The following is a 14,162-nucleotide window of genomic DNA, read 5'->3' as shown; positions in this document are numbered from 1 at the left end:
TATAGTATATAGTTGCTCTCCCTAAGGAGAAAATACACAGAACTTGTGTGATTTTCTCTCCTATGTAAGTAAGTGCTAAGACCCATAAACATCCTGTGTAACACTTTCTGAGTATTATACAGGGCGTTTATGGCTCTTAGACAATGTTACACACCAGTGACTCTCTGTTCTGTGATCAAACTTCTATTTCAGTACCGGAGGGTGATGGGTATTGGCTCCAATCTGCCAGTTATGGGTCCTGTCTTCAGCTGTCCAAGATGGTTGACACAATCTTTAGACTACGTAATTGGTACGCATTGGTAGTGTTAGACTACTAATGCACTAGATTTGCTCCCTTATTAGTCATAGCTACTCATGTGACCAACACTGGCTAATCAAAGTGCAGTACAGTGTGCATTAAGGTAGTTAGAAAATTGCTGTAACCATATTGGATGGTTTTAAAACAGGGCCCAAAACTAATGGATTAGAGAGGTGATGAAGAAGAACAACTGCAAATAATATATCTCACTCCCCCTCCGAACCTTGGGTAAAATTTTTTCCCGAAACTGGAGGATCACTTTAAGGGTTTTGGTGAACTTTGGGTTTGGTTCAAACTAATTGGAACTTAACTGAACTTTTTGCGAGAGTTTGTCAAACCAGCCACACCAAACTTTTCAAAAGTTTGCACATCACTAATTGCTACAATATCAAATTTAAACATTACCTTCCAGTTTAGAAGAACTTTACTGCATATGCAGTAGTTATGCCAAACAGGAGGCTGGATCGGCAATTCAGGGACTGGCGATATGTACTCTAAAAAATGTCTATTCTTAAATGTGTGGATAAACTTTTAATGGTGATTTTCTTACTACTAAACCAACATTAGCTTAAAGGCAGAACAAAGACTGTTGAACTCAATGTAAATTTGGAGCAATTCATTAAAATGTATGACCGAGAAAACCCCTTGCACCATCTAGAACCAGTATAATGATCAATACAATGCACTAAATGAACAGGGCTTGAATTTGTTTGCATAGTATATACATGGCATTACCATTTTACTCCCTTTATTTGCAAATCTACTAGGACATCAGGGAAGGTTCACTTATTTATGCAGAATCATCCTCACATAATTTACCCCTCCCAAACAGATGTGTTAGTTTTAGACACAAGACACAAAGTCAAAGGAGAGGAATATTACATACTGTACAATGGGGCTAGTGCTGGACAGTATCACCGATGCAGCATGACTATATAACGCTGTAGGGGGCAAAAGTTGCAAGTGAACTTATGACTATCCAATAAAATGAAACATTGCAATTATACTTTGACCAATCGAAAGTGGCAGGTTGACCTCTTTTCCATGAACCTCCAGCTAGATATTCCCATGGAGCATCCTGAGACTAAAATTTATCAAAGCCTTGATGTCTGTTACCTAACCCTGCTCTCAAATGTCGAAGAAGGTGGTAGTAGTCAGGTGCCGTTCATTGTGCACAACAGCTACAAGCTTCTTCCGGGTTTGGTGAGGCGTTGAACAGGGCTCCAGTGCTGGATAAAGGGTGACACTCATTACTTTAAAGGGAGCACATTGACGTACAATTCTCTCCTTATACACAAGCGGGGAAAGAGTTGTCACTCTATATGATGTGGATGCGGGAAGGGCGGCGTGGCAGGCCTCTTTAACTCAGAGCTCTGTTCCAAGTCAAACCTTAAAGGGTTTTTCTGGGATATGCTTGGAATGAAGAAAATTAAATACTCACCTATCCCGGTCGCTCCTCACTGCAGCCCCAGAGCCCACCGCATTGAGCCTGGAAATCGCGGCAGGCGGTCACATGTCGTCCATTGTGCATATGACTGCTCAGCCAATCACAGACTTCATCGGTGATTCTATCATGGCCATTGAGTAGCTGATTGTCAGGGGCACAATGAATGGCACGTGACTGCCTGTCACTTCTTCCAGGTTCCATACAGTGGACATTAGAAGAAGTGGGGAGCCATCGGGATAGGTGACTATTCAATTTTTCATTATTTTAAGCCAATAGCTTAAAATGAAGAAGTAGCACTTCAGACTAACACATACAAGGGCCAATGGACATACCTGTCCTGGTGATGGGTTGCCTTTAAGCTAGCCATACATTTGGGACCAGTTTTGATCTTTACGGTAACTGGCAGGATCATTCGTACAGAAATGGTTGTTTGTCTACAAGACGTACCCTAGACTTCATAGTTTTTGGTATAACAATCAACATTCAGTTACTACTAGAGATGAGCGAACCTACTTGGCCACGCCCCTTTTTCGCCTGAGCGCCGCGATTTTCCAGTACTTCCGTACTCGGACGAAAAGATTCGGGGGGCGCCGTGGGTGAGTGGGGGGTTGCAGCAGGGAGTGGGGGGAGAGGGAGAGAGGGCTCCCCCCTGTTCCCCGCTGCTAACCCCCACTCCGCCACGCCTCCCCCCGCCCCCCGGCGCCCCCCCGAATCTTTTCACTCGAGTACGGAAGTACTCGAAAATCGCGGTGCTCCATAGAGTAATTACTCGAAACGAGTATATTCGCTCTTCTCTAGTTAATACTCAATTCATTTGCAAATGTTATCCACGGCCCCATCTCAACGGTGGGGCACGGATGTCACTTCTTGACTCAGAAACGTCACATCGGAATTCCGTACGTGGATTTTGCCCCTTGACAGGGCAAGTTCCACGTGGGGATCTGAGCCAAAACTGTTGCAAAAGGCTGTAGTTGTTGAGGCACAATTTCCGCCATGTGAACATACCCTTAAAGCACTCCAATCATTCTACAGATGCGTGCAATAAGTTCGACTTTCATGTATGTGTAAACCAAGTGATACTTTTATTGCCGCCGCCAGCATTTTATCTGTTGGCTGAGAATGATCCGTGATATTCTAAATTCTTTGACAGTAAAAATATGAAACAAAACAGGAAACATTTATTGGTATTACAAGCCAGACTGGCTAGTGACACATGGAATATGTGCATCTATCGAGCCTTCATACGGTCTACCCATCAACAGTCTCCAGCGATAATTCCCTGGCTCCATTTCCAATGCACCTTTTCATCAGATCCCCAATTGTGCTCGATGGACATAAAAGCAACAGCTCATCTGCTGTTAGTTGGTGAAGTGGAAAATCCTTTTCAAAACCAACAGCCTCGCAGGCGTGGACAGAAGGGAAGCAGCCCCCCCCAAGCACTGCTATTCTATAGCAAAGCGTATAATAAAAAATAGATAACAAAACTGAAGACGTCGGGTCATGTAAGGTGAAGACAATGTTCTGTGATCTTCAGCTCTTTCTAGACGGTAAATCACAGCGATGGGCAGTGTAAGTTATGATGTGCATCAACAACATCTGATTCGATTGTAAAGACTAAACAAGTTTGAAGAGTGGGGTTTAAAGTAGTGGTTGGATAAATTTACTTTAAGGAATTCTTCAGAATTTAATCCCTTTAGGATTCGGCCATTTTTTTTGTTTGTTTTTTTTTTCCCTCCCCACTTTTAAAAAAATCACAACCCTTATTTATTGATATAGCGGTCCGAGGGCTTGTTTTTTGAGGAACGAGTTGTATTTTTCAATTGGACTATTTAATCTATATATATAAAGACAAAAGCCCTCACTGACTGACTCACTGACTCACTGACTGACTGACTCACCACTAATTCTCCAACTTCCTGATGTTGTAGAAACATGAAATTTGGCACAAGCATAGATTATCTCCAAAATAGGAAAAGCTAATAGGTCCCAACTCGATTATTCAATTCTAGCGCAAAAGAACTAGCATCCAAATTTTACGTACGGAATCTAATTCTCTCACTTGAAATTTGGCACGAGCATTGATTATGTCATAAATAAGTAAAGCTAATGGGTCCCAACTGATTATTCAATTCTAGCACAAAAAAACTAGCGTCCAAATTTTACGTACGTAATCTAATTCTTTCACTTGAAATTTGGCACAAGCATTGATTAAGTCATAGATAGGAAAAGTTAATGGGTCCTCACTCGATTATTCAATTTTAAGCGCAAAAGAACTAGCGTCCAAATTTTAGGTATGTAATCTAATTCTCTCACTTCCCGATGTCATAGAAATTTGAAATTTGGCATGAGCATTGATTATGTCATAAATAGGAAAAGGTAATGGGTCCCAACTCGATTATTCAATTCTAAGCACAAAAGAATTAGCGTCCAAATTTTCCAGACGTAATCTAATTCTCTCACTTCCCGATGTCATAGAAATTTGAAATTTGGCATGAGCATTGATTATGTCATAAATAGGAGAAGCTAATGGGTCCCAACTCGATTATTCAATTCTAAGCACAAAAGAATTAGCGTCCAAATGTTACGTACGGAATCTAATTCTCTCACTTCCTGATGTCATTTTATATAAAGGAAACGTCGCAAGGTTACCTCCATGTGGTGTTTCCTGGGTAATGCAAAGAACCATGCAAAATGGTGAACATATTTTTTTCCTCGGTATCTCTAAAGTAATGACTACTTCATAAGATTTTCCGTGTGAACACCAGATAAACACCAGTACCAAATTAACTCGGGCGAAGCCGGGTATATCAGCTAGTATATCATATAATGTACTGAAAAACTTTAAAAAAGTTCTAAGTGAAGTGGATTGGAAAAAGATGCAATTTGGCCAACTTTGGGGAGGGTTCTCCTGTTTCTAAGGCTTACACACTGCAGTAAAAAACGCCATGATGAGTTTATTCTAAGGTCAGTTTGGTTGCGACAATACAAATTTTTATATATATATTTTTTGCTGTACTATTTTTAAAAATTGAAATAACTTATTTAACTTTATTTTCTGTCACCATCATCTGACCACCATATTTTTTTTTTCCGACGACATAGTTGTGTGAGGGCTCATTTTTTGCTGGACGTCCTGTAGTTTCAGTTGGTACCATTTTCCAGTACATACGATTTTTTGATCACATTTTATTATTTTTCCGTTTGTTCACATAGGCTGACCAAAATAGTGCAATTCTGGCATTCTGCATTTTTTTTCTAACAACGTTCCCCATGTGGGATGCATAATGCATTACATAATTTTGGGGATGCAGCGATACCAAATATGTTTTTTTTTAAAGATTTATTTATTATAACTTCTATTACCTTTTATTTTTTTTCATAATTAATAACATTGTTTTTATTCATTTTTTTAGTCCCCTAGGGTACTTGAACTTGCAATTAATTTGATCACAACCTGCAAAAAAAGTGTACTAGCATAGTATTACATTATACCACAATTTGACAGGCAGTCTATTAAGCCATGCCACAGGCATGGCTTCATAGGCAATCTGCAATGGCAGCCACGGGAACCATCAGAAGAAGGGAAAATACTATTGATGTCCTATCCTCAATAGTTGAATGGCTGGGGTCCATCGCTCGGGACCCCGACTGATCAGCTGATTGTGCACCTGTTGACAGCTCCTTAAACACAGGGCTCAGAGCGGAAGCAGCAAAAGTCTCTGCTCCGACCTCTGTGAAGTGTCCAGTGCTTGTAACTGTAGACAGGGCTCTTGCAGTTACAAGCACCGGCCACTTTACAGAGGTCGGAGCAGAGACTTCCACTGCTTCCGCTCTGACCCCTGTGTAACTGTGGCTCTGTCAGGGGGCGCACAATCAGCTGATCAGTCGGGGTCCCGAGCGACGGACGCCAGTCAATCAACTATTGATGACCTATCCAGATAATAGTATTTAACAGCAGTATTTTACAGGTCAACACCCGTGATCAGCGCTCACGCTGATCATAGCTGTTGCAGTGGGGTGTCAAGAAAGGAAGGAAGTGTCTGAAAGGGAGGAACTCACCTGGTGTCACCAGTCTAACCATCATGGCAGACTGTCACACCATATGCCAAGTTAGCTCCAAACTAGAAAGTCATCGAACAGCCAAAATAGACTTCCTTAATCGAGACATCCAAACGGAGAGCGTCAACGGAGCATCAAAAGGAAAACACAACCTCGGTCACAAATGTATAACCACAAGGAATATAAATTCCAGGAGTCAGGCAAAAGAGTCATGATAAGGATTAGTTTAAAATCTATGAACATAAAAAGGACTTAATTAGTAGGGGTCTCTGATGAGGATGCCCCTCTAAATCCAGCTATGCCAATATAAACTCCTATAATTATGTCCTTAGAGTCCGAGCCCGTAGAAGTTCAGTAAAGCCAATTTATTCAAGACACGGGCACACACATAGGCCCAACGCGTTTAGGAAGACAAAAACATAGAGCCTCCTCGATCAAAGATCAAATCATTATAGACAGATACAGAAAATATACATTGTGTGTTCCCTCAGACTGCATTGGTGTCAGTGAGGAGCAGTGGCCACGTGTCCCATCTTTTGCTGAATCGTGCATGCACCGCCATGGAACTGGAAGTTATCAGACACCGGAAGTATTTGCGCAAGCTGGGGCATTGGAAGCATTGGAGCCTTTAGGAGCACTTCCCTGAGCGCCTTAAATGCAAAATCTGTCACTGGCGCTCCAACAGTAAGGCTTCGTTTATAGCACTGGTCTCCTTATGTAGGTAAGACAAATGTTATGGGCATAACAGGGAATCCTAAGACTCCAGGGCCAAGGTGCAACTGTATCTTCTGCACCCAATATAGTTACACCCCTGCTTACAGGTCCTGCAAGCAGCATGGCATAGTGACAGGCACAGTGATGTCATTGATTTGTCATGTATACCAGTCCATTCAGCCATTTTGGAAATCTTACTATAAAAGGTTTACAACGAGCTGCAGGGTGGCATCTATTAGGGTTCATTGATATTCATTACTCACAGCCTCCCCCTGCCCATTCCTTACCTTCCAGTGCTGATTGACAGGTTTCTCCTTATATACAGTAATAGGGAGAACCCACTCTATCTCCGCAAATCATACTCCTTCTCTAATGACTGATGACTATAAGTGCTATTCTTTCCAAAAAATTGCCAAAGGCCTAAAAATGGCCTAATGGTATAAAACTATATACTTTATTGACATATATGTGCTCAAAATAGACAAAGACACTTTCAATTTGAGGTATAGGTGGTTGAACTAAATCCTTACTGAGTCCATAAATAAACAAAATATATATTGCTAGGCAGGCTGTGAGGGCAATTGTCTTTAGCCACTAATATATGGGTGCTATTCAACATATTGTGTTTGCACTACACCTCCAGAATCGGCACATGTGCAGTGACTTGCCCTGCTGTGGCCATTGGGCTCCTTGTGCCTTCCTCTGTGTAGCTTCGCAAGCAATAAAGCTGAGTTGCAACATCCAGACTGGAGCGGAGCATGTCACTAAGCGTAATGTTTGGTGCTGTCAATCATTAATGCACAGGTGTGGTTGCGGAGATGTGGGTAGAAATAGCAAAAAAAACAAAAAACTCCCATTGGACTTTCCAAGCTAATCAGCATATTATACACGCTGTGCGAAAAAGGCAACTACGGGACAAAGGAGTTACTGTGGAAAGCAGAAATGGTATAGTTGCACTTGCTTGTTATTCTCCCATCTTGTGTTACAGTTGGCTTATGACATGGATCACGTCTTCTACATTATCTACAGTCCTGACCACAACTTGTGCATATGCAGTGCAACCATGGACTAGTGCATGTGCAGAAGAGTCAGTCAAGTCCGTCCACAATAAGACTATACAGTCTGTAAATTGTGGACGGATCTGTGGATGATGCAGGAAATGCCATCCATGTCACCCATCAATCACAGCAAGAACAGTCAGAGAATGGAGGAAACTGCAACAGCAGAGACAGTCCAGGACCGCCTACTGGACTATTTAGAATTCATTGCCATACAGCATGGAAAGTTGTTACAATGTATCTGGGCATTAGAAGCTTTAAAAAAAAATCAACCGACACACACTGTAATGCATTGTTCCCTATGTGACACTGGTGTCACCATCTCCAAGCTGCTGAGAAGTGCCAGACACCTGTTACTCGGATTGTGGAAGAACCATGACTATCAGCCATCATCTTAGATTTGTAAACACATGTATAGTATCCTACCGAAAGGATTTGGACTCCACTATCAGTAGACTGGATCATGACTTATTAGCATGTCACGTGTCCTAAACTATGCTACATAAGATGTAGACCCTTGGAGGTGCCAAGCATAGTTTCTGACGGGTATATATGGGTTGTGCTGCTGCACACAAGCCATCCATCATGAAGCTCAATATATCAACCCATCTACAGTGGTGGAAGGAGCGTTGTCACTGGGCAGTTGAGCAATGGAAGAACGTTCTACGAAGGGACGAATCATGCTACTCCATCTTCACATCAGATGGAGGTACCTGGGTGTGAAGGATCCTGGGGAACACCTTTTGCTTGAATGTATTGTGCCAACAGTTAAGTTCCACTGGGGTCTGGGGATGTCTTACGTGGCATGGTTTGGCATGTTGGTTGTAGTGACAAGAACCATGAACAGGGAGGTGACCCTGACATTCTAGACAATAATATGCTGCTGACAGTGTGGCGATACTCTGGGAATGGTCGGCCATACTTTGTACAAGACAATGCACCTTGTCCCACATCCAACGCTCTTTTATGTTGGCTTGAGGATATGGATGTTCCAAGATTGGACTGGCTGCACACAGTCCCGACCTGAACCCTACTGAACATATTTGGGTCGAAATGGAGTGTCGGGTCAGGAAATATGAGCAGTGTCCATCTTCTATTAGAGAACTCACTAGACATTTGCAGGATGAATAGAAGGAAATACCAGCTGAAGTATATGAGATGTTAGTAGAAAGTATTCCACAGAGAGCATCCGATATCATAAGGGCCAAAAGAGCCCCTCTAAATATTAAGTATTAATATACTTTTGATTCTAGTGCAGGTGTCCAATTAATTTCGATAGGATAGTGTATGGGTCATAGACCCCCCTTCACCGAAAAGTGGCCAAAAGAGTACCCATAGGGCCACTTTAAGGGCAGTATATGTTGGCATTCCTTTTGTTACCTTATAGGAAAGTGCAGCATACAGTATCTCCGATGTGCTGTGTAGCCCTAGCCTGATGTGAACGGAGCTTAGGTCTCTTTGCTCACTGTCTACATGGTTAAGGATGTTATTTTTTATGATTTCTTGCTCATATAACCAAATGTTGCCGGTACGACTAGAGCATCTGATAAACTCTGAAGGAGATGAATCTACAAGATTGCACCGCCTGGGGAAAAATCGTCTTCAAGAGCGTTATCTTCTGTATATGAAGTAGATTCTTCACACCAACAAAGGTGAATTGTGCGTTTACTGGACTGTGAGCGTTCCAGACGTAACAGATCCGCACCGTCCCCACTACCTAAAACACGGGGGAAGCGTCTCCGTCGCGCTCATCGAGGTAATTATATCAGGTTATACAAGCTGATCATGATGGAAATGAGAATGCGCTTTATGTTTATTAGCAGGAAAGCTGATTTTAATCCGCCTTAGACGGTAATTACCAGAGGATTGTTTGTAAAAATGTAAAATATTCTTTAACTGCTTGTGTCGGAGTCAGTCTGGTGCCGCAGATTGCGTTATACATTATACATTATGACAAATACTGTATGAAGAAAAAGAAAGCTAAAGCTAGCAAGCAAAGCCATGGATTTCTAGCTATAGGGCTGGGGTGCGTACGCTTTTGCAACCATTTACTTTTTAGTGCTACCAAAGCAGCTGCCGTTTTGTGTACACAGCTCCTATGCACTTATATAGTGCACTCCTTTACCCAGTACCCGGCGGCTTCTAGTGAGCACAGGTTAGGTCATGGCATTCCCGCTTTACTTGATCAGTGGTGGTGCGCTCAGCACTGGCCCCCGGGTGAGGGAGGTACTGACAGCCAAAGACTTCAGAGTTGAGCGCTATATATTCTGAAATCAGCTGATTTTAAGTCAAATCTGTACCAAGGATGTGGATTTTGACTCTTATGGATGAGGAAATGCTGCAGAATTTGCTGTGGAATTTTTGCTGTGACATTCCGCAGCTATTGCACCCCGTGTAAACATCGGTAAGATCATTTGCAATAACCCTGTGCAATATGGACGTCTATGAAATGTGGATTAACGCAGTGTAAAATGAATACATAAGCTTAAAGGGGTTTTCCAGGGAAAATACTATTGGTCATCAATAGTTGATCAATAGTTGATCGTTGAGGGATCACCACTTGGGATCCTGGCTGATCAGCTCAATAGGCACCGCAAATACACGCGGGTTGGGGTGGAAGCAGATGCTCCGACCCTTGAGTAGTGGCCAGCGCTTGCAACTGTAGGCTGGGGTCTAATTGAAATGAATGGGAGTTGCAAGTGCAGTAATAAGTGCTGGTCTCTACACAGGGGTCGGAACAATGGCTTTTCCTCTGACCCCTGTGTATTTGTGGTGCTGTCAACAGGCACCCAATGAGTTGGGGTCCCGAGCAGTGGACACCAGACAATCATCTATTGATGATCCATCCTAAGGATAGGTCATCAATAGTATTTTCCATGGAAAACCCTTTTAGGTCTAGTGGCCCACCAGTGTGAGACTCCTTTGCAACTCACATCAAGTAGCACCTAGACACCAGTCCATGTGCTGTCCGATATACATTATATGGACAATGCATTTGGACATATAATGGTGTGTCCCATTTCTCGTTCATGAAATGGACAGTAATAGGACATGTCTTCAGTTTCTTCACACAGACCATGAGCCCATGTGAAAAATCTTCCATGTGAATCGCCTCATAGGCTAAAATGGGGTTGTCTACTATCTGTGGAATTATATGGATAGCACAAGGCCTGAAAATACACTAGTGTGCCAATAGCCTAATACCTCCTTTACTTTCCCCCATTCAATCCAGAAGCCCAGTGACCACTGCTTTGAAGCCAGAAGAAGCTGGTAGTGGTCATGTGCCAGTCATTGTGCAATTGACTCCTATCATCTTCTTCTGGGTTCTTCAGTGAACGGGACTCCAGCACTGGATGAGGGGACTTGTTTAAGAGGTGAGTATTAGGCTTACGTCTCTACTTCAAGCTGACTATATGACATATATTTGGGTCTTTTGCTGAGCTCTAGAGTAGCTGGTGGAACCCTTCATACAAACGATCCCACGGACAATTAATCAGCCACATTGTGGTCAGTCAATATCCCAACTTTATGGACAACATTAAGCAGTTATATTATGTGCACTTGTTCCTCTGGGCCATCTGTCCAGTCCACCAGTTCCAGCCCTGGTTTTCGGTTGTCTAAGTTTGCCACCACAACTTTCTACCTATCTAATGCACACAATGCATTGCTCTCTGATTGAACAGTGCTGATCAAATGAGCAGCGTTCGGCAATCAGAGAGTAGGTATCATGCATTTGTAGTCAAATACAGCTAATACACTGTGGGGATTAGGTAATCAGAAGATTGCATTGGACATCTTGGACAACCAAAAATGGATTGGACCACTCACTCTTTGATGTCCACATACAGTACCATAGTAAAATGTTTAGAAAGGGGTTGTCAAGATGGAACACCCTGTTTAATATCAATGGCTGATAACTAGATCATGAAGGGTAGAATCAGTCACAAGATCAGTAAAAAAGCTTACCAATAGAGAGGGTGCCTCAAAGCATGGAAACACCAATAAAGAATGGTCTGGTAGACGGTGATCAAAATTTACATACAAGCTGCGGGGGAAAGGGTGACTGTTCGGCCATGTGACCAACATGAACTCTATTTTTTCCAATGGGAAGGCAGGAATAGCCTGGACTAGATGGACATGGTCTTCATTCAGCCTTACAAACTATGTTACTATGTAGGTGTGTGATTTATCAAACGGGAGGAGAATTTCACCAGAAAAACAATGGCATGCTTCATTGTAGCATAACTTTGTTTGTTCTCCTGTTATCACAGTGATTTTTGTTCATTACAGACAAAGTGAATGATGGTGTCATCCTAGGCAGAACGTGTTGAGATCCTCTTTATGTCAGGTAAATGAAGCACACATGTCATCGCCGCAGATATCAATCAACGCCACCCAAGAAGACCCCCCCATTGCCAACAGTGCAATTCCCAAACTTATTCCCAAATTCTGAGAAACAGGTTCTGCTTCTGATAAACCAAAGTCTGGAAGAATGAAAACTATTACTGATGACGATGCATCAACATCTCCAGTTCTGGCCTCATTCAGCAAGAACCCACAATGTAGCACGAGAATGTGAGGTTAGCTGTGCCTCATACAGTCAATTTGGTTGATACATAAATAGCATCCTTACAAACTTGCAGATGCCGTCACACCTGACGGAGGACGATCTCAACATGTTCTACTAGAGATAACGCCATCATACACATTGTATGTCATAAGGAAAAATCACCCTCTTAACACGAGAACCAATAAAATGACACTAAAATGAAGCACATCATCATTTTCTGGTGAAACTCTCTGCCAGTTTGATATATCACACACCTATCTTCCCATTGAAAAACTTAGACTTGAATCCAAGATGGCGCTATTCAAAATGGCCGTCATGTTGATCACATGACCCAACAGGTTGTACGCAAAATTATATTAGCGTACGCCAAACTGTTTTCATTCTGTACGGGTCTTTTCCTACTTTTGGGACAACCAGTGCAATAAAAATACCATAAAAATGAATACCGTTACTAGAGTTTACGCCGAATCCTACGGTAGACCAGGAATTCTCCGGCAACTGAAGCGTTAATTGCTTTTGTTATCTGTTTCCACCATCATCATCCCAATCTCTTTACAATAAAGCTATTATCAAGTCATTTCAAACACAGAAAAATAATATTTTTAATTCTCCCAGTACGATGGGGGGAAATAATGATATACATTATGCACCGAAACAATATATTCTCCCATCCATGTCTAAGAGATAATTATAGAATAATTAGTCCTTTGTTTCCCATTTCTAGCTGATATTCCGATGACACTTTTCTACATATAAGCAAATATCCTTCCCTGTTTTTATTCTAGATCTCGAATGTCTAATATTCCCGTTCTGATACATTCTGTACGTTTTATTGTAAGGACACATTTAACCTTTTTGTATTTACAATTTAGGGGGGAGATAAAAAAAAAAGAGAGAACTTCTGAGCTAACAGATGTCTCTTTTAGCTTTTTTGCTAAGCTCGATGAATTAATCTTTTTCTAATTAGCGTGGATGGTAATTGTCTAAGGGCCTGAGACAATTATTTCAACAAAAAGTCATGCTTTGTACCTCTGCATTTAAATGAACACTTCCCACCTGTTTCTGCCTTTTTCTTTGGCTGACGGAATCCCAGGCACAATGTATTCTCAAAGGACCTAAAAAACATAAGAGCAAATATATGTATTAGCCATGGTTAAAGGAAGACTATATCTCCTGTCTAATACGAGCAGCGCCGGCCGCAGGTCAGATGGCACCCTGTGCAGAATAGTTTTTTGCTGCCCCCTTGTCATGAGAGGTATATATATATTGTATTATATTGCACTGATAGGCAGTCTGTCTGTATTCGGCTTGTGCAGAAATCAGTATGATACCAGCAAACCCACACCAGCTCAGGCAATACATATTATACCAGAACCAAGTCGTATCATAAATACTATACCAGAACCAAGCTCCTAACATACATATAGCACCAGGAACAAGCTCACAACATAAATACAGTATCAGAACCAAGCTCCTAACAAAAATACAGTACCTGAAACAACATAAATATAACATCTGAACTAAGCTCATAACTTAAATACAGTACAATTCAAACTTATAACATAAATATAGCACCAGAATCAAGCTCATAATATCAGCACAGCACCAGAATCAAGCTCATAAGAAAAATACAGCACCAGAACTAAGCTTGGCGCATAAATATAATACTGACCAACCTCACGACACAAACCAAACTCATAACATAAATTCAGCACCAGAACCAAGCTAATAACATACATACAGCATACAAGTGAAGCTCATAACATAAATATAGTGTCAGAACCAAATCATAACATAAATATGGCATCAAAACCAAGTTCAGCACATACATACAATATGGACCAATCTCAATACCTCAGCATGAGAACCAGACTGCTAACATAAATACAGCACCTGAACCAAACTTATCACATAACTGCAGCACAAACCAACCTTGATTCATAGATACAATACCAAAACCAAGCTCAAAACACAATTGCAGCCACAGAACAAAGCTCATCATGTAAATACAGTAGC

This window comes from Eleutherodactylus coqui, chromosome 11, assembly GCF_035609145.1.
Source record: "Eleutherodactylus coqui strain aEleCoq1 chromosome 11, aEleCoq1.hap1, whole genome shotgun sequence".
Classification (NCBI taxonomy): domain Eukaryota; kingdom Metazoa; phylum Chordata; class Amphibia; order Anura; family Eleutherodactylidae; genus Eleutherodactylus; species Eleutherodactylus coqui.
The sequence above is the reverse complement of the archived record's forward strand: the minus strand, read 5'-3'. Positions refer to the sequence as shown.